This window comes from Aythya ferina, assembly GCF_964211825.1.
Source record: "Aythya ferina genome assembly, chromosome: 2".
NCBI classification, from domain to species: Eukaryota; Metazoa; Chordata; class Aves; order Anseriformes; family Anatidae; genus Aythya; species Aythya ferina.
The window spans coordinates 108942590-108963293 of NC_140297.1; positions in this window are offsets into that span (position 1 = coordinate 108942590).

The following is a 20704-nucleotide window of genomic DNA, read 5'->3' on the forward strand; positions in this document are numbered from 1 at the left end:
GTGACTCAAAACTAGAGACATTGCTAACAAACAAATAAACAAACAGCAACAAAACACAAAATGTAGATTGTTACTAAATCCTAAGGGCTAATTTTTCCTCAGAAAAGGTTCGCTGGCATGACAGTGCCCCTGGTCTTCTGTTGCTCAAAACAACAGCATGCTATTTCTCCAGTATGAGCTGCTCAGGAAGTATGGGGCTGAGACAGCATTTCCACATTGAGATTTCTTCTTGCATTTTCTTTCCAGTCAAGAACTAGCAGGTCAAATTATTTTTATTTTATTTACACAACCTAACACATTTTTCTTTGTTTTTATAGGTTTAAAATAATGTTCTTTTTTATATTTTAATAAATAAATAAATAAAAATAACATAACAAAAGCTTCTTTTAGAAAATGTATATTTACAACTTTAAACAGAAATGCCTGCAATTCTGACTATGAAAAGTCATTAAAGGAGTATTTTATATTTTCCATCAAAGGATTTGTTCTGTGCTCTTGACAGTCCTTTAGGCATGGTCTCCTTCAACATTTCCTGCTACAAACAATTATTTTATTATGTCAGAGAAATACCCTAGAGTCCCTTCAAAACAGAGGTTTTCCTGGGCACAGAGACTGTTGGTGCTGCAAGGAGCTAATGATTTCAATAGGGAAGACCAACTAAGGATGCAGGTTTGATGTCACTTGCAATGCTGAGGGCAGTGCTGGGGAGCCCAGCTCCCAGCTGTGCAGGCATGGGCACCATCTGCCCCCCACCCCCTCCCACCCCTTTTAAGCCTTGCCTAGGAAAACAAACAAACAAACAAACAAACAAAACAAAAAAACAAACAAACAAAACAAACAAACAAACAATCAAAAAAACAACCTCAGTCTTTCCACCTTGCCAAAGCAAAGGTTACTGTTATCTTCAGCATTGACATGCACACTCCCAAATCCTGAGGGTGGAGACTTGGCTTCAAATCTCATGGGAGAGTGTGAAAATGCCAAGTGGAGAAGAAAGGTTGGGGTCAGGGCAAGAGAGATGTATGCTGTCCCTGTTCAAGTACACAGACGGTTATTAGGAAAAAAAAAAAAAAAAAAAAAAAAAAAAAAAAAAAAACCAGCTTGGGAGTGTATTGATGTTTTCATGGAGTGTCCCACGGGAGGTAGAGCCACAGCTGCTGTGTCGGGTGCGAGCCTGTCTGGATTGCATTTGCTCTGCCACCTGTTGCAAATGTGAAATTATATTGCCTGTTGCAGAACCACAGACAGATTTTAATAGCAAACAAATAAGCAAGGGAATGGTTGCAGTTCTGTCGGCTCTGTTTTGACCAACTGTGGCTCCAAAAAAATATATATATAAATAATGCCCATGGGAGGAGAAAGTACCTAAAATGTGGCAAGAGACTCTTCAGCAAAAGTGAAGAGAAAATTCACTGCTTACCAATACAGGTAAACAATAAAGAAATACATAGCTAAATAAATAAATACTTTCCATCTTTCTGGCTAGCAAAGAAACATAACTGAACTCCGCTTTCAGTCCAGAGGACTGCAGTTTATTTCTAGGCATTGAAATTTACACAGAAACCAACAGGTTTTTCTGTCTAAATAAAGAATGGGAGAAAAACTGCAAGGCATACGGTAGCCTTAGAAATCTTATACGCATGTTACAGTGAAGATGGGAGAAAAACAGCTACTAATGCCTAACACGTCACTGAATAATCCACTCCGTTGCCATGATAGCTGCTGGTACCTTGAAAGAAATCATGCTTGTGTGAATGTGGCATGATGAATGACAAAAATAACCTTGGATCCTCTAAGAGCTGTAGAAAGAACTAATCAATCATGCTCTGTTTCATTCTTTTAAGCAACTATTGTTGCTGATAACAGGTAAGTAAATAGAATTTATTCTCCCAGTGGAGGAAAGCTGAATTAGTTGCCTGATGATAAGCTTCCATACTGTGAACAAATTGACTGTTTGCAGATACTTTATGTTCGAGGGTATGTGCATGGTCAGAGGTATCCTTTTTTTGGTGAAAGACTGCATTGGTTTTAAGGACTGGCTAGCTGATGAAGCTCATACATCACAGATTCCCAGGCTGCCTTCTGGTGCCTCCCTCCCTTACAGACCTGGCTGGGTGCTTTCCATCTGGGGAGGTGCTGCCTGACCAAGTACTGAGGAAAAAGCTTCGTAAATGTAGGAGATAAACCTTTCTGTACAGTCCAGTGCTGTAGATGCTGGAAAAAAACCTCTGTCCGGGATCTTGTCAAGCACCCACATGTGAAGTGAATCTGTTTGGGTGGTGGAAACAGGGCTTGGGCGCTCACACACAGGTGACTGACCAAGTGTGAGTGTGAGTGTGTGAGCTGGATGAGTCTTTCTCTTGGCTTGTGTACTGCTCACCCCTTACAGGCCAGATAATCCACATAGAATAAATAATGTCTGAAATACACAGCAAAAATAAAGCAGAGATGAAGTTGTTCAGAAATTCAGAAATCTCTGTAGGAACTGTCACTACAAGAATTTTATGAATGATTGGTTACTAGTCAATTCATTCCTCCCTTCTGCTCCTCCACACATAGTTCTTCAGTTAACCTACTACAGCTCAATAAATACATTTAATTGCTGTAAAGCAGAAAAAAAAAAATGTCTGCTAGAGAAATTTGCTTTACAAAAACTGCAGAAATCATTAAGCGACATTGCCTGAGCTATACCCACCTTATGTGTGGAATCAGGCAAAGGTCTTGTGGATAAAATATCACATGGTCATTTAATTAAAGATTGTCTCACAGTGAGCACAAACAGAGGGAGTGTGCTGAGTCCCTGTCAATTCTGGATGTATTCCTTAAATTTTTAGTGCTTTGTTCTGCAGCCTCCCCTCCCCTCCCCTTTCCTTCCCTTCCCTTCTTATTTGGGGTTGTTTTGGAGGACTTAATTATTTCTTTAAAAGATGAACTTCAATATTAAGACAACATTATTGTTTATCCCCGCAAGTACAACATGCATCTTTGCTTTCTGATGTCTTTTGCTACTGGAGCAGTTGGGGGTAGTGCTAGACTGTAAGCCAGCTGTTTGGCAATGAGGGAAGGTGAGATTCACACATTGGTATTGGATTTCTTAGATATTGACTAACAGCAGAAGGGTAGAGATGCTCCTGAGATCAGCTGAGCTTCTGGAGGGCAGCAGTGATTACAGAACAGTTGTCTCTGTGCTCTCTTTCAACTTCCCTTTGCTTTAAAGGAAATTTTATTGTAGGTCTTTATTAATAAATTTTATTATAGGTCTTTATTATTCGGTCTTTTACCTCTACCCTCCTCCTTTACCGATCCCTGCATCCCACCCTTTCTCCCATACGTTCCAGGGCAATGGGATCCCTCCTCCTACAGCCTGCACTTGCCAAGTGCAGCAATGGGTAGGCCAGCCACAGGCAGCATTTCAGAGGATGAGCTGCCTTCCCCAAAGTCCTGCTGAAGATGGCCATACTGAAATCATCCATTTATATTGTGGGCCAAAGGAACCACTAATGTCACAGTCAGTTTCCCTGCCAAAAGGAGAAAAGGAGAGAATGATGACAATATTTCTGAGAATGAATGGGGCAAAAGATTCTTTCCTAATCCCCTCCACAAATAGCTGTTCTGTTACAAGAACAACAGGGGGGAACTCAGCTGACAGAAGACACTCACATGGATAACTTCCCTGCCCTTACTTAAACAGTCAGCAAAACTGGCTGGAGACAGTCAGTCTGCGCCATCGTGGGTGCTGCTGTCTGCTCTGCCTGCTGTAGTGAACCTCGTATGAGTAGAGGACAAAAGTCCTGGAGAGGTAGAGTAAAGGCACGAGTTTTCTTGGCTCTTCCTGCAACCTTTTAGCAAATAAAATGTCTTCTGCTCAAATCTCCAGCGTATCTTCTGCGATGTTTGGATGACCCTTCCTTCTAAACCTATGGTAGGTTTCACAGCCGTATTTGCAGACCAGTATTTGCAGAGATAGTAAGTTCTGATGCTATCTCGGTAGCGGAGCTTTGAACTTGGCTGAAAGCAGGCCTTTTGTGATTCCCATCCTCACAGAGCCACATAATGCTACAGAACTGCAATCCAGAAGCTAAGCTGTTATTAAAAACAAAATAAAACGCATATATAAATAGAATATGAACCAGGTCATTGTTGCCAATCAGAGTTTGCAGACAGTCTGAAATAATAGCTCTGAGCAATATATAAATTGTTCCCATTCTTCTCAATGTGGCACTAACTAGGAAATCTAATTATCACAATTTAAATGTCAGCATCATTAAATATTTTGTTACTGAATACTCCGGCAGAAACATCCAGCTAATATGCTCTTACTATATTTCCAAACCACCTCCCACAATTTTCTCTGTGTGCCAGATGTACCACCTGGTGTCTCTGCTCAGACACCAAAACCTACAGATTCCTCCCCAAAATTCCTAAGTTATAAGGTTACTCTGATAAGTCTCAGTCCAACAACCTGGGACATATCTTGAAAAGGAACAGTTCAGGAAAAGGTAGATTAAATTTAGTGCTGAAATAAGTAGCACAAGGAATACGTTGCAGACACTAACATTAGTTTCATTCAATATAATACCGATCTTAATATTCTTTTTTATATTCAGTTTAATAAAATAAGATGTTGCTGATAGAATTTATCCGGATCTGCCATGGCATTTCAGACAGTTTCATTCCAGTTTATGGAGGGGCTGTTAACAAAGATGTTGGCTACAAATATAATGCAAGACATAAAGGTAAATATTTGCCAGAAAAATAGTAGGCAGTAGCTGTCAGTTCCTCAGTGTAAGCACTTTTCCCTGACTGTAACGTATGCCGTGTCAGAGGCCATATTCCACCTGGAGCAAATGGCCTGTTAAAAAACAGCAAATAACCTTGTGATTTATTTCACCATCCACTCAAAGCTTTTTTTAAGTTGAGGCTAAGAAGCTCTCATTGAAACATCTGAATCAATTGGTTCTTTAAAATAAAGATTGAACTTTCAGACTTTTGATCAACAGGAACAAAAAACTTACGTACTTTCAGCTACAGATACACAAGCTGAAAATTGCATTAAACAATCTCCTTGAAGGCAATACTACATGGAGGGCTAGTAAGAAAAGACTTAGTATCTATTTTTATCCTTGATGACAGTTGTTATCCATAGGCTAAAGCGAAGTTACAGAGCCCTAAAGAATAAGAACTTGTATTACTATGATTATGCAACCGAAGTAAAGGAAAGCTTGAGAGCATGACAGATGGGCAGCTGGAGAATAGGCTTTACAAGCAGGAGGCCTGAGGTCCATCAAAAGGCTAGCAGAAGTTAAAATATGACTAGAAATGCCACCAGAAGTATTGTGGGAAGGGGGATAGGAAAAGCAAGAAATGCCCATATACAGTAAAGACACATGGCATAAATAGAACTCCTGGAGTTGGTGCCTGATGCATGGACAAAACTACTGATCAAAATGTGCCCACTGTATACATGACAGAAGTTTGGAGACATTAAGTACAAGAGACAGGTTTATGTAAAAGGGCCATAACATAGCTTCCAGATGCTGAATAGCTGGATTCCCCTGCAAACACTGAGGTCTGTAGTGCATGGCCCTGGGAGGGAGCAGACAAGGCTAATCAAGGCTAATCAAGGAAGGGCATGGACACCTAACTTCAGGTGCTGGCAGAGGAAGGTGCCCATGTTATGAACTGCAACCCAAAGAATCCATAACCGGGTGTCCATTCCCACAAGGCCACCAGCAGCCACTGTGGGGAGCACACTTGGTGAGCCATCACTTCTCGGAGCATTTGGAAGGACCATGAAACAATAAAGTATTTTATGAGATTTATCTTTAATAGTTACAATTTGAGCTTAAAACGAGGAGCGGGAGTTACAATCCTGAACAGAAAGGCTGTATCTGAATTCCTGACTGCAAAATAAATTTCATGTAAATTTCACTAGGCAGTCTGCAGAGAAGTGGGTAGTCAGTGACATTTCCAGACTGATACTCCGGTGTTTCTTGCATTAGTAGAGGTATAAACACCTGCCCCAGGAACCACATGGGTGATGAAAAGTGAACATCCAACATCCAACCTGGTTTACTTCCATATGTTCAGGCCCATGTTAGTGAAATGTATGCCTTAAAGATGACATCATCTTGGACAGGGAAATAAAAGAGCTTTTTGTGTCCAGGCAGGAGTACATGCCACAATCTCTTTCTCCTTTAAACAATATCACTGCGGTCAAAATCAAATTGAATGCTTTGTAGTTTCAATTCAGAAAACACAAGTTTCTTCTCAGAATCGTCTCTAGGTGAGATTACAATTCAAATCGGGATACCCTTTAAAATGGAGGCCAACACAGTCTGTGTAGTCGTGCCAGAGTTTACCAGCTTGCCAATTTGCTTGAGATGGGGAAAGCATAGTTTGGACGAGTACCCACACTGTGCTCAAAATAGATGCTATTTGTGCTTTTGGAAATAAGTAATCAATAAGCACTTTAATAGAGAGACTGTATTTCCCATCAGTGTCATCCCTCTATAAAAATGGCATACTGCATTTCAAAACTTCTCTTGTTACATCCTCCATAGAGGCCCTTTATTCACTTAGGCTTATCAGCTCAAGATGTCTTTTTCTGATGTTAGTGACTCCTAAGCAAGAAGTATAGCGTGGGCTACTGGTTACTTTGGACTACCTCCAAGGGCTAATTGAGAGCTCTTTGGATGCAGCTTTGCCGTGACTTTTGGAACAACAAACTAGTGAAAATAAGGATTAATAGACAGGCCACAGGGCCTGAAGATCGCAAAGTTCACAGGCTTGGTGAGTAACCATGTAAGAACAATTCAAATCAGAACTGCTTTAGGTTTCTAATGATACTTTGTTCTTGCTTTTTCTTCTGATCTCTCTCCAGTCTGCCAGTGCTCAGAGCTGACAGCATGTGTGGTCTCACCACAGACATCCAGAAAGGGAGAATAAGTGGCCTGTTCCTTGGCATGATTAAAGAAAACATGCTTGTAAAATAAATACAAATTGACTGGGATGTGAATATTGTCAATGGGATGGAAAACGAATCTTGAATTTTAAACTAGTATTTAAAAGTCTACCAAGCCATAGAGGGAGAAATTAGAAAAAATAACCAGATATCCTGCAGAGGGCCGGATCTGTTTTGCATCAGCCTACTAGAGCTCTCCAGGGAAGAAAAGTCTCCAGAGGTGAGGGGAATGTTAGCTCCCGGAGCCAGTCTGCAGTGGGGTCTGGAGCTGATCTGTGGCTCTCACAGGATGGTGCTGTCTGGGAGTACAGTATTCCTAGTTTTCCAAGTCAGTAATACTTTATTGTGTGCCATGCTGCAAATAGTTTTGTTGTTCTGATCTTACCAGACTGTAAACTATTTTTTTTTTTTTTTTTTTTTTTTTTTTACTCCTGGGGGATCTCACAAAGGAGAATTATAAACAAACAAATAACCTCCCTCTCTTTGTTCCTGCATCCTCTGACTCTTCAGTGAAGTTGTCCTCCTGTGAAGAAGAGGCATGAACTGGAGCTGTGTTCAACTCAGTGAGCTGAGTTGAATAACTGCATTTTAATGAGCTTGGACCTCAGAAGTCCTCAGCAGTGGAAAGTGCAGTGCTGTAGATCTATCAGAGCAATTAAAAACTACATCCAAGTTTCTCGTTACTGGTATATTTGACCTAAATTAAAGGTAATTTATTTGCCATCGTTCTCCCCCCACAAAGAAAACAAGCTAATGGCTTAGAATTTGATAAGTGATGTCCATGGAAACATTTCTCATTCTTGAATAATGCTTTCCTCCATAAAAAGAGTATGAAATCAATGGTAGAGGTCTTTGCTAAAGTAAAAAGGGTTTGAAAACTTTGAGAAGTCCTTCACTAAGCTCAAAGAGTTTGCATAAGCAATACGAGGATTTTTACACTTTGAAAACTATTTTCATTGAAAGTATGAGAAGTTTTTAAACCAAGAAAGTATGTTATCTGGTGTAGCTTTTGTTCTAATAAAGTATTTCTTCTTGCAAATGGTTAATTAATTAAAACATACGGTTAATGAGTGTTTTCTTCTTCTCCTATCTATATACATTATTTTAAATTGACTTTGTTCAGCAACTTAAGAAGGGATTTCTTCAGTTGCCAAATTTCCTTTCTTTCCAAGAGAATAAACATACAAAATAGATACAAATTATAAAAAAAAAAATTTGCAGAACTGTTTAAAATGGTTTGTTTGTTTGTTTGTTTGTTTGTTTGTTTTGTTTTTATTGCTTAGTAGTAGAAATTAGAGAAATTAGGGTGGCAACTGCATCATTTATTTTGCAAGGAGCCAAAAATGCTGGCCAGATAGTAGCTGAGTCATGTTTACCTCTCTTAGGTGCCAACCTGATAACTGAAGCCACTTGGAGATAATTGCAGGCTCTGAAGTTACCCTGAGGCCAAAAGGGCTTTGCAGTGCAGTGCAAAAGGTCCATTTACAAGACTTCAATTGATTGAGATAGACTTTAGCAAAATGAAAGGCTGAAGTCTATCTTTAGATGGAAAGATGAAGAATTTCAATGGCTATTTGTTAAACTTTTAAATAAATTTGATTTTCAAAAACCTTGCGTTTGTTTCCAGACAATAAAAAATTTCACTGGTGGAAATTTTTATGGAAACATCATTCTTTAATAACTATTGCCCAATATTCATAGAAAGCCATTTGAAAAAATAAAAAATAAACAGTACATTTGTAGCAGCTAAGGAAGAGAAACCTATCATGTACCTAACAGAAATCTATCATGGTATTTGCCTAAACAGCTAGCAATAAGAATTCAGATGTATTTTCTTCATATTACTCATTCAGTTTTATTTCATATCAAATGCTATTTTATTATTATTTTTGCAAGGTGGAATTAATCTAGGCTACTGAGAATGATCCCAATTCTATTTCTATTCAGAAACTATATTTAGATAAGAACCAAACATTGGAGTCATAGCCATTCTGGTAAGAGTTACCCAGATACACTGTTTGCTTATTAACTAGGGAAGATAGAGTTTTCAATTTTGCTGGAAGTGCACAGTGTTTGAAAACATTGCTTATCTCTGGATGTCCAAAATGTTTATGCGGGAACCTAGAAACTTTCTCTCCTGTTATGCACATATGGAAGATGGTCTGAAGGATACATTTGGTTCTGCCAAGCAGTTCCTGCATCTCTTAGAGCAATCCTAAAAGGTCATAATATGTTGTGCAAACCAAATCATATCCTTGTCCAAAAATGAATGCCCATGTGTGACAGCCTGGAGGTTTTAGAGTTCTCAGCAGGGTTAATATTCAGTAGGACCATGCATGGGCTAAGGGTACAGGGGGTGAAATTGCATTTGAGTTTGACAGGGTTATGTCCACCTCTTTCAAGTCTGAGCTGGGCCGTTAGCATCTGTATCAGCTACATCAGCCAGTCACAACTGGAACAAAATTTGAAATATGTTTTAGAAGTGATAGCTGATGGCTTCCTGCCTGTAAGCAAGATGAAATAGATTATATCTACAGTCCCAGGGCACTTTTTTCATTCTCGAATGGTAATACTTTCTAGGTCAGAACACAGTTTTAAACCAAAAAGTAGACAAAAATGGATTGTAAACTATCTAGGTTTATCTTACTGTCCTTTGATAACATTTGATATAGAAATGTTTGTAGGACTGAGGTTATAAATTTAGGATTTTAATTATAGAATTCTGAAGTTAGGAATATTGAGTTTATACTGTCAAATCTTTAATTCTGAGTCGTTTCTTCCCTGTTAATAGATGAAATGGTTTTGCCAATGAATGTTATTGATTTTTTCTTTCCATTATGGAGTTCAGGCAAAAGTATTTTCATTTGTCAGACAAAGCATTTCTGCAACAACAAAACTTGCTTGTAAGCTGAACTTTTACTGTTGCTTCTACTATAAAGTCCCTGTTGATTCATGGTAAAGTTGTTCCATAAGATTTATTCTCTGTATAGTGATTTAATTTATAAAGGATAATGACTAAAAAGGATGCAATTCCTACAAGCTTCTGGAATAGATGAAGAATGTTTTAATATAGTATAAATTGAAAGTTTCTACACAAGACTTGGGCAAAGTTATCCTTTCTAAGATAGAGCAAACCATATTATTGCAAATTCATATTCAGTGTCAGAAAGAGTTCCTCAGCACCATCACACTGATTGAAATATCTCTCAGCCATTGTCTTTCAGCATGGTAACCTTTGGTAGTCAATATCCATTAGCTATTTTCCTTCTGTCTAAATCTGAATGAAAATCACAAATCCTACTCAGTAACCTCCTTCATGAGCTTTGTTATAGGCATGCTATTTAGTCAATACAGTTCTAATTCAGGGAAGAACTTAATGATTATGTGTAAAAGGGATTTTGTTCTTTTAAGTGCTTTACTGGGCAAGGTGCTCAAGGACTAAAACTGCATGATTTTGTCAAAATAATGTAAAACGTAATAAACAGTTTTGCATATAACAAAAACTTGAAATATTCTCTTATCAAGCTAAAAGGACAAAGCATAAATGCTAACTGACAAATCCAACAGCAATATCAATTTTGAAGGCACAGCATGTCCTCTGAACTGGCACAGCCACAGACTTATCAAAGAAATGGTAACACATAAAACACGGTTGACCTTCTTCTAAAAATGCTGATCACACTTTTAAGACTTTTAATCTATTTTCCCACACGGATCTTAGGTTCTGTTCTCTGCAAGGGCAACTCTTACAGTGAATTGCTTTACCCTATCCAAGACGCTGGCTTATGGTGTGTATGGTACGGCACAGTCAGGTGTGGTGGAAAGCAGCTCCGAATGATCTTCGGCACATAAATTTTTCTGTGAAAAACTGACAAAAAGACTGACAAAACAGGTCTTAACCACCGCAAATGACAGTTTGCTAGATTACATGTACCATGGGCCAAGGTGTGGTAGGAAAAAATACCATAAATATCAAGGTTACAATTTTTACTAAAATAAAACATGTAAAAATGTATGTTAATTTTTATTTTAAGGATTTCATATATTCTGTAGTCCTTATACAAGTACCACTCTAAACTCAGAAGACATATGATACTTCCTGTATTCCTATATCCTAGGAAATAATCCTACTAGTTGTTACATGGATGGCCATAAGTGAAGGTCTTTCAGTCTTAGCCATAAAAAGTACATTGGTTACAGGTAGGGTTTTGCTGTGTGCTTGGTTTTTATTTACACCTAGTCTCTATATTAATACTCAGGTTAGAAATCATTAATAAAGCAAATGCTAGTCTCCTGTGGGGCCAAATTTCAAAAGTGAACAAGTTGTGTTCTCTGCTTATGGATTCACCATCTTTACAGAAACATTTGATTTAAGGCTTCAGTTATGGAAAAGTTTTTTTTCAACCACTCAGATGACTAATAAAGATACTACAGGTGTCAAAAAAAAAAAAAAAAAAAAAAAGAAAAAAAAAGAACAGAACTAAGATCTATCTAGTTCACTGCTTCTGTCATTGCATACATTTGATTTTACTATGTGGAGCTAGTAAAACATATAAAAGTAGTTAAATATGTCAACATATTTGCAGTCATTGAGCCTAACTGATACTATTCTTTATTTCCCAGTGAGTTGCCTACTGTTTACAGAATCTACTTCATCCTTCAGTTCATTTAAAGTCTTTTGTTTTTTAAGCTGAATCCTCGTGAATGTCTCTTTCTTTTCATAAAGTAAGAAGCCTATTCATGGACCTGTTTTAATCATTAGTTTTGATCCCTTTAGTTAAAATTGAAAATTAATTAAAAATATATGTATTCCACAGTGATGCTCACCCAAGGCAAACATTACCTCACTAAGGAATTATTACCTTCTATCTTTCAGTCATTAATGTGAAGGGGCTGGACTCATTTTCTGTATTTTTTTTTCAATGATACACAAACCACTTGCTTTTGTAAAAATGCTTGCAGCTGTCAGGAGGTTTAACCCTTCCTGTCCAGAATCTGAAAGCTGTGGGGCAATCACGAATGGTATGATCTAAAAGCATGTGTAAGTCCATTAGACAGGAGATAACACCTGTGCTTCAAGCTTTTTATTTTTGTATTATAGCATGTTCTGCAGACGATCAATCTTCATTATATGTCATGGTCCTTTTGTAACTGATCCATGATCCATGCTATAAAAATACATACGTCAGCCTGAAGAGTTGTTACAGTAGCTGTAACAGTAAGTGCCATAGCAGAATGACATAGTCACAATATAATGGCTGTCAGGAAGCTCCTTTACAAAATTTCTGATCCTCAGAATGTTTTCAGCTCACTTGTCATCTTTATTTTCTACACTATAAAAGCCTAAGCTTTAAAAGAAAATAGGCAGCTACATGAGCCTGCTTTCCTAAACACCTCAGGCTCATGGCAGCTCACTCCGAAATAAAATCAGCCTCACCTGCAGCTAGAGGTGGCTCTCTGGGTATTTGCATGTCAATCCCACAGCCCAGCTGATGTCAGCAGAGATGGTGCCTGCCCTGTGTGTTGGTGTCACAGGACAGAGGCAGGACAGGGCTATTCTCTCAAGACCAGCTGGCTGGAAAAGCTGTAGTGGGTTTACGTGGCAAGGTAGAAGTGTGGCATGGGGGTGGCTTCTGTAAAAAGAATCTAGAAGCTTCCCCATGTTAGATAAGGGCCTCGCTGCTGGCCAGAGCTGAGCCAATAAGCAATGTTGTTTGCGCCTCTGTGAGAGCGTATTTAAGATGGGGGGGGGGGAGGGGGGGCGAAGAATGCTATGCAACAGCAGCTGGGAGAGAGGAGTGAGAAGCAGCCCTGCAGCAGGAGGGCAGGAGGTGCTCCAGGCATGCAGCAGCAGTTCCCCTGCAGCCTGTGAAGAGGCCCCTGGTGGAGCAGGCTGTCCCCCTGCAGCCCATGGGTCCCACATGGAGCAGATCTCCATGCTGCAGCCCCCCCTTAGAGGAGTCCCCATGGAGCAGGTGGATGTGGCCTGGAGGAGGTTGCAGCCCATGGAGAGCCCCCACAGGAGCAGGCCCCGGGCCAGAGCTGCAGCCCGTGGAGAGGAGCCCATGCAGGAGCAGGGGGTCTGTGGGGAGCTGCCGCCCACCCGTGGGGGACCTGTGCTGGAGCAGTTTGCTCCTGAGGGATGGACCCCGTGGTACGGAGCCATGTGGGAGCAGTTCTTGAAAAGCTGCTGCCTGTGGGCAGTGCCTGCAGGCTCAGCTGGGCAAGGACGGCATCCCATGAGAGGGACCCCATTGGTAGCAGGGGCAGAGAGTGACCGTGAAGAAGCGGTGGAGGCAAAGCATCAGGGACTGACCACAGCCCCCACTCCCTGTTGCCCTTCACCTCTCAGGGGGAGGTAGTGGATGAGGGTGGCTGGAAGGAAGGCATTTTTTATTTCTTTCCTTTGTTTCTCACTTCTGTAGCTTGTTAGTAATAGTAAATCTTACTGTCTCCCTAGTCTGTTTTGACCCTCACGGTAATTGCTGAGTGATCTCCGCATCCTTATCTCAACCCTTGAGCCCTTCCCATCACATTTTCTCTCCCCTTTCCCTTTGAGGAGGGGGAGTGAGAGAGTGGCTGTGGTGGAACTCAGCTGCCCACCTGAGTAAAACCTCCACAGAAGCAAGAGAAGAGGCTGGGCAAAGCATAGCAAGCCCATAAACTACAGGGCCTATCATGGCACCCGCTCTGATTCCAATTTACCCTAACTGGAATAAGGAAGTCCCAAAACAGCCCTGGCAGTGGATGTTTCCCAGAGCAGAGGAGAACACAAGCCCTCATGACACTGCACTAACCCTGATCACAACCCCCAAGCCCAGCTTGTCTGTGGGAGGTCCACCCCGATTCAAGGGGAGATGTGAGTTCTCCACAGTGGTTTGAGCTGCTGCTCCTGCTGCATAAGGGCTAAAACACAGTTGCTATAGGAAGGTGCAGTTGTAAGCCTCCACTACTGCATATTGATTAAAGAGAGAGAGAGAAAGTCAAAAGAAAAGGAGTTTGCAACTTGCAAATATTTATAATATTGCAATCTGGAGTCTCATCCCAAATTTAGTCCTATGTGAATCCTTCTCTCCTCCCCTCTCCCTACCTATCAAGGCTTACCTCCCACCTCTGAGGCCTAGGCATGCCTCCTACCTTGACTCTTGCTGCAGGCTTCCCCATTGCTTCCTCACATTGGGTGCTTGAGAAGACAGAAATGGGAGAATTTCAATGCCCCACTTTGGATATCTGAGTCCGTACCATTGCAATGGGGTAGCGATAGGGAGTACGCCCAATAAATATTCTCAATAAATATTCATCTGTGTTTAACTGTGAGGCACCTGTTCATTCAGAGATTACAGAGTACATTGCAGTTCCCCTGCACTGCTAGACTTCTTTTACGAGTATTGGCACAGAAATGCGCACTAGTATTTTCACCTTCAAGTTGGAGCTATTTTTGTTGTATCCGTGGAAAAACACAGATTACCAACAAATGGCTCAGATGACAGAATCACAATTTACATGATCAAATTAAAAAATGTTCAATTAAACATGACAAATAGCATTTTCTGTGGGCTTCATGAACATGTTCATAAGAGACATTAGCTTTTCATCAGACTGAAAAGGGACATTTAATAGCTAGCTTTGCTGTTAGAGTACAACTTAGCATCCAGAAGGGATTTATCATGTCATGGACGTAGAACGCACTGAAGCTTCTCTTAAAGCATTTCTTCAGACGGCCCCAGGAAATCAAACTGTGACACACATCTGGATAGCTCTTTACACAAATGGCATCGCGTTTAAAGATGAAGAGTTGGCAAGAAAAGAGCAGCAGTCCGTGCAAGATTACTCACTGCTACAAATTCTCAGTTCAACAAGAATCATGAGTAGATTGAACAGTTAAGTCAGGTAAGAAGGTTTTCTTGTCATAATTTATTTTTTTCTCACATTACAAAGTGTCCAGACATAAAACCTCACCTGGAGGACAGTGTAAAGGACGTACCATTTTAAAAGAGCATTTTACTGTGCTCTTACATGAAAGAGCTATCACATCAGGAATCTTCAAAAAACATAGCAGGAAATTAGAAACAATAGTAATGTGGCATGATATACTGTTTTCACTGAAATAACAGGTGTGGAAGATTAATACATTCAAAGAAATCAGAGCAGCTTAAAGAATTCATCAGGCTGGAAGTGTTTAAGCAGCTGAAAGACTTATTCATATAAATTCAATGTTACTTTAATGTTTATCCCTTAAGGAAAAAAGGTTTCATAACTTTGTGGGAGAAGCTGTATAGCTCCAAGGCTGTAATACACATCTTGTTTATACTGTTTTGCTAGAAGAGTTTTAATAGGAGAGTAACTGATTGTGGGATGAGACTCCACACTGCTTTACAGACAAAAGAGCTGTAGGTAGTATGATGCTGCAGTTGGATGAGGCTGCTCCTTGCAGGAAGCCAAAGTTCACAGAGTTTTAGGACTGCTTCAAGTAGAAATTGTTCTTATGAGTCAGATAAAATCTGTTTGTTAAAATATAAATATTGTTCCCCTCAAAACACAGGAGGACCATACATTTAGAAGCTCCCTTTTTGTTTGTGAGATCTTTCCCTGGCTTTTCAGGGTTGGAAGGAAAAGGGACATTTATTCTTGGCTACCTTTCTGGGGCCACACACACACTTATACTGTCTGACTGCCTGCTCAGTTGGTGCTTCTTTCCACCCAAAATCTAATGCAGAGCTTCAACCCAATCAGTGCTCTATTTCCTGTTTTTGCAACCAATTTCCAGTGAAACCCCTCTAGCCACATAGCTGAGCTTCCAATCCAGCCTTCATATTTTGTTTTGTACCTTGGGCGGTGACTCGTATTGTTTCAATTACCACTAAACAAATGCATCTTTAATTTCTCTTTCATTTAGTTTGAAAGAAAGATGATCAGCATACCCTTCCACTTCAGTGTGGTCTGTGATTGTCCAGACTTCACACGTGCTAACAGCAACCAGTATTGTCCAACAGGACAAGCTACAGCACACGCCTCTTGCATATTCAGGTCAACTAGACCAAGGACAGATGTTTCTCTGGTTTTACTGCACTTTTTGTTGGGACTGATGAGCCATTATGGGGCTGAATAGCCAATCTGTACTACTGCCATCTTCTTCACCTTGACATAGCTTTCTGATTTGAAATTGTCTGATTTGTTTTAATGGTAGAGTATGTGTTCCATCCACAAATTTGAACAGAAATACTTTATTTTATACTAAACAATATACGTACTTTACGTCACTAATTGGGAGATCCATGTGGGTTTATTTAATTTTTAAGATTAACAGATATAAATTTGATGGCAACGGATGACAAAACGTTCTTTATTTTACAAGCATAATATGGTTTTAATATGCTGGTATGTTGTTAACGATTTGTAACATATTTTCTTTCATCAAAGTCAGAAAACAGCATTTCAGTGGAGTATTTTGCTTGTTTCTCCTTGAGAAGGGGAGAAGACTGCTGCTCCCTGGGGCATCTGAATTAGGCACAGAATCCCAGAATGAGGTGGGGAAGGACCTCTGGAGGTCAATTGTTCTAACTCCCTGCTCCAGCAGGGCCACCCAGAGCAGGGTGCCCAGGACCACATCCAGGTGGCTTTTGAAGATATCCAAGGAGGAAACTCCACAGCCTCTCTGGGCGACAGTGATTTTTTTGTTGTTGTTGGTTTTTTTTGTTTTGTTTTGTTTTGTTTTTTGGTGTGTGTGTGTGTGTGTTCTCATGAATTTCATGTTTTAATTTGTGTCCACTGCCTCTTGTCCTGGCACTGGCCACTCCTGAAAGGAGCCTGAGTCTTTCATCTTCATGCTCTCCCTTCAGGTGTTTATACACACTGATAAGATCCACTTGACACTCCTCTTTTCCAGGCGGAACAGTCCAATCTCTCGCAGCCCCTCTTTATACCTCAGAAGCTCACATTAATGATCTTCAGGGCTCTTCCAGGGACTCATTCCAGTGTATCCAGGCCTCTTTTGTGCTGGGGAGACCAGAAATGGACCAAGCACTTCAGAGGCCTCACCAGAGCTGAGTAGAGGGAAGGGTCACCTCCCTCATCCTGCTGTAATCCTCTAAATGCAACTTAGGATATTGCTGGCCTTCTTTGCCAAGGGGGCACATTGCTGGCTGAAGGTCAGCTTGTTGTCCACCAGGATCTCCGTGTCGTTCTGTGCAGAGCAGATTTCCAATTGATGAGCCACCACCCTGTACTGGTGCATGGTGTTGTTCCTCCTCAGCTGCAGGGCTTTGCATTTCTCCACATTGAACTTCATGAGGAGATAAAGCCTTCTCTGTCCATTTCTCCAGCCTACTAAGTCCCCTGGGGATGGTAACACAACCCTCTAATGAATCAGTCACTCCCTCCAGTCAGGAGGGAGTCATCTGCAAATGTGTTGTGGGAGCACTCTGCTTCATCATCCAGGTCATTAATGAAGATCATGAGCATTACTGATCCCAGCACTGAGCCTAGGGGTACCTCACTACCAACTTGCCTCCATCTGGACCCTGTGACATTGATCTTAGCTTTCTGAGCCTGGTTGTTCAGCCACTTTTCAGCCCACCCCACTGTCCACTTATCTAACACATATTTCATCCCTTTATCTATGAGGATGTTATGGGAAACAGCATAAAAAAGCCTTACTAAAGTCAAAGTAAATAACATACACCACTCTCCCCTCATCCATCAAGATAGTCACCTCATTGTAGAAGGCCATCAGTCCACTCAAAACATCTAATAATATATTTCTTGCTACACAAAACATCAGAAAATATATTTCTTGCAATTCTCCTTTGGGGGCCAAGCTATGGTGGTTACAAAATCAGCATTTCTTAATATGAAATCCTAGTTCTCAGATATTTATTTAAAGTCTTTCCTGTACTATTTGATAGATACACACTACAGACTGCAATTATTCTGAAATTCATTGAAATTATTCACCAAGGAGAGTCAAGAAATAAGGAAATCTTAGGCGGCATAGCATTTTTTAACAAAAAATGACATTTTCTTATCAAAGGTGAAAAATTGTTCCTGTGACATGGTGAAAGAATGATGCTAAAGTAAATTCCTGCCACTGAACAAAAAAGTGGTGTAGGATGAATTTAAAATATTAGATGGAATGACATGAACATATAATTGCAGTCACAGCTAGTTATAAATGACCAGTTGGATCACCTGGCCAAATCCATTGTCAATGCTAAATTGAATTTGCATGCATTTTGTATTGTTTTAAGCAGCCTGTGCATGTTCAGTTAATGTGATAAGCCTGCTCTTAAATAACAGTAGTTCTGCAGTGTTTCAGAAATCTGTGTAGAGAAGTATCATATCAAACTACCCAGTGTTATAATACTTTAGGTTAGTCTCATTTCAGCTTTACAAGAAAAAGCTGTCAAGCTTTAAAACATTGCATGAGGCCTCACCACACAAAGGAATCAATGATAAAGTGCTCATTGATTTCAATAAATCAGTTTCAGTCCAGAAACCATGTATTTTCTGGGGAAGGGACACTGTCTTTTTTCCATCTTTTTGTCTTTTCTTAAACATCACGTGTGCTGATGACAGTACAAAAATAAGGCTGTGCATAGCTCTAATCTCAGATAATAATGGGTTCTGATTCCAAAGCCATCCCCAGTGACTGAGAAATTATAACAATATATAACAATGCTTTGGTCCTTGTAAAAAAAAAAAATAAAAAACATCGATTCAAAATGATGAGCTATGAGCAAAGCCGTTTTGGTGGTGTATAGTTTCATTTACTGGAAACAGAGCATTTAAACAAGCTCTGTTTGATTTAGCTGTAAGCGTGTGGGCTATCAGATTGGAAAACTTTTCAGGAACAGGGTAGCAGGGGAGTGAGGGGTGGTGCCGCAGCGGAAGGTCTGCGGGACACACGGCGGGGCGGACGGTGCCAGGAGCCGGCGCTGCCAGCCATTGTGCTGAGACAACTCGGAAACATCTTTGGGCAGAGAAAATGTCTGCATGGCATATTTATTACTCCTTTTGTTGGGAACCCACATTCAACTGTAAATCTGAGCCTCTGGGCTTGTCCTCAGAGTATGCAGCCCAAGGAGGGATGGGGATGCTTCTACTGCCAGGCACTCCTCTCCCATGACTTGGTCTCCCCAGCAGTACATTAATAAGCAGTGGCAGATGAAGCATTATTAATTAGCTTCGTTTAAAGCAAAAAAAAAAATAAAAAAAAAATCCACTGTCCCACAAATAATACGGAGAGCCCATAAAAGTTGGGATATATGAGGCCAGCCCGTGCTAGGAAGTACTGATACGTGTGGAAATAATGATGCTCTCCGGTGTAAATGACTCTGCAGAGTTATGTAGTAAATACTTCCCCTCGTTCATCACCCCGCACTCGCACGCTCTGCACTCGCAGGAGCTGGCCCCGTGAGGCTCCCGTGTTCACGTCGTGGGCAGGAACGAATGTCCTCCCCGTCACAAGGTTTCAACTTTATATCACCTATTACCGTGAGTTGTCGCACCAGGTTAGCATAAATCAGATTAACATCCGTCTAATGCAGCCTCTGCTAGGGATCCTTAGCACAGTAATTTCAGAGAGGGGTGCTTAGGATGGTAATTTTAGTAAGGAGAGACTCCTGTACAATGTACTAAAAGCATTAACCACAATGGAAGAAAGGAAAAAAAAAGCCTCAAAGCTGTTACACTCTATTAAGTAAATACCTAACGAACGTATGCAAGACACTGGAACATTGCTTTGGAAATAAAAGCATGAAGTACTGGAAGAGGGTGAGTGTGATTTATTTATCTTTCACCTGCCCTAGAACACCCTCGTTTCCTGGCGAACACAATGACTTGGCACAACTTGAAGCCCCAAAAGTCAGATTTCTCCCGGCAGACATCCTGATCATTCTGATGGATATTTTAGGAACTCGCCATTAGTTCCTTTGTTTAATTAAAGCCTCCCCAACAGGGACCGAAGAGAAACACAACATGCTTCAGCCATTTCGTCCGATGAAACAGGGCTGGGCGATTGCTTCCGAATCCCCCAAAGCCCCCAGCACCTGCCACCATGTGTGGCAGAGCAGTGGTTTGCCCCTTCCTTCTCTTAGCATTCATTTTATAGCATATTTTTTACACATTCTGTATTTTATCAGAGCCCCCTCAGCCTGAGCAGAGGTTAGAAACCTGTTATGGCACTGACTGTACCCATAAGGCTCCTGCGAAGGCCATTGTAGGCCTGCTTAGAGCTCCTGACTTCATCTGCCCTCTACAAATTGCCAAAGTAGCAGAAAAACTCAATCAGGCTACGTAGCCAGATCCCACCTCTGGCTCTTTGAGCCCGTTGCACCTTGCGTATCAGCTGGCAAAGCTGCAAAAGTCAATAGATGTACCTAGCTCCCCATTAAAAAATAAATAAATAATAATAATAATGCAGACAACCAGGAAATTTGCTTGCCACACAACTCCATTCGATAGCAGGCTCATCTCACTCAGCCGACCTAAGCACAGCTTATCTTGAAAAATTATCTTGTACGTCGAAGCAAAATTTCCTCGTGGGAACTTCAACCTTTGCCACCAGCAGCTGGCACCCCATGTCCTCTTTGTGAGGACATCTCCGCCACGGGTATCCTTTGAACTCCACGGCTACACGTGGATTGCAGCAATAGCTTGCACTGTGGGCAAGCTTCAGGCAGCGGGGCCAGGTGGGCAGGGAGATTTGCTCAGTGTTAAGTGGCGGCGTTGCGTGGCTGCTGC